This window comes from Hesperophylax consimilis, chromosome 11, assembly GCF_061612785.1.
Source record: "Hesperophylax consimilis isolate HC1 chromosome 11, BYU_Hcon_1.0, whole genome shotgun sequence".
Taxonomy (NCBI): Eukaryota; Metazoa; Arthropoda; class Insecta; order Trichoptera; family Limnephilidae; genus Hesperophylax; species Hesperophylax consimilis.
Window position 1 is genome coordinate 24,148,560 of NC_142846.1, and position 1,518 is coordinate 24,150,077.

Here is a 1,518-nt window from a genome sequence, read left to right on the forward strand (position 1 = left end):
GAATAGTGAATTAGGAGTATTAATATCCTTAAAATTAGAGATTCTGTAAATTTCAGTAAAATTAGTTAAGAAATAAAAATTTACAAGTAGTTGAAAGATATGTACTGATTTATACTAATACTAATATGAACGTAGAAGTAGATGAAACTCCAGACAACTAAACTCAACACTAGTCAACAAAAGTACAACAAAAACAACAAAAGTAGATGAAACTCCAGACAACTAAACTCAACACTAGTCAACAAAAGTACAACAAAAACAACAAAAGTAGATGAAACTCCAGACAACTAAACTCAACACTAGTCAACAAAAGTACAACAAAAACAACAAAAGTAAATGAAACTCCAGACAACTAAACTCAACACTAGTCAACAAAAGTGTTCACGAAAGAAACAAAGAATTGTACTAATCTCAAATCTGTAGACATGAATTGTGCGGTCCTGTCAACAATTTATTATCGGCTCTTCTCGTTTTTTTTAATAATGACACCACCTCGGCCCCTCTCTGTGACACTGTTTGTCACAGTGCTAACACCGCCAACAGTCACCGGGGACAATCACCGCCAAGCTGTGACGTTAATCATCAACTGACAGAGTTATTGTCCGGCAGTTGGCGGCTAACAACGGCAATTAGCGAAATGCGAAACTGGAATATATTTGCAATTTTGAGAGCGCTCGTGCATCTTCTGGCTTTCTAACGGTCGGGCCAAATCGATGACACACATTCGTGATTTACACGCTTCACACTGTCGACAAGTGGATTTTGTTTTTGGTTTTTGTTTGTCATTATGCCGACAGAATAGAATATTATACATTGATTAGTGGATGTTCGCCGCGTTTTAGTATAAGTATCTAATAATAAATAAATATTCACAATGCTTTGGAATCTTGCGATGGAAAAGTAAAAATGATGCAATTTTACTTTGAGTATTATGTAATGCTAATACAAAAACTAATCAACAATATTATTTTATTCTCATATACATCTTCATTGTTTACGATTGATTTGGAAGGTTTTAGCGGATTTCCTCTTCCATACCTAAAAAATTCGGAAGCTTCGAGATGAAGACGTGATCATGCCAATATTGATGTGCATTCGTGAAATGCAAGTGTAACACACAAATTTAAGGTGTCTCCGATCAAACAATGCTTTGACTTCAATTTCTCACTTTTAAGTAAATCTTTAGTAAAAGGCGAAATATTTATTCATTATTGAAGGCAAACCAAAGAATTGTCTTGGAAGCCATGCACGCTACCAAAGGATACAGAAATGTTCTTAGTCTTCCATTGGACACAAATTTCAAGAACGTAAGAAATATGAATATTGATTTATCTTTTAGTCCCATTCTAGATATATTTCCAGTAAACCGCTCTGTTATTGCTGGAATTCCCCCAATTACCTGTCCCCCTTTGTTAACCTCCCACTCAAACACCTAAATTATATTTTTTGTGTATTTATCTGTCAATATTTTGTATCATATGTTAGTTTTAATATTCTCCTGACGAAGAAAGGGTGCTT

At 34.5% G+C, this 1,518-nt stretch overlaps 1 non-coding gene across 1 annotated transcript; it reads right to left on the reverse strand.

Moving 5' to 3' along the window:
* Positions 1–1,112: 1,112 nt before the first annotated feature.
* Positions 1,113–1,230, reverse strand: LOC149419935 (U5 spliceosomal RNA). Its single transcript, XR_016302850.1, has one exon. It is a non-coding gene; the product is annotated as a U5 spliceosomal RNA (small nuclear RNA).
* Positions 1,231–1,518: the final 288 nt, after the last annotated feature.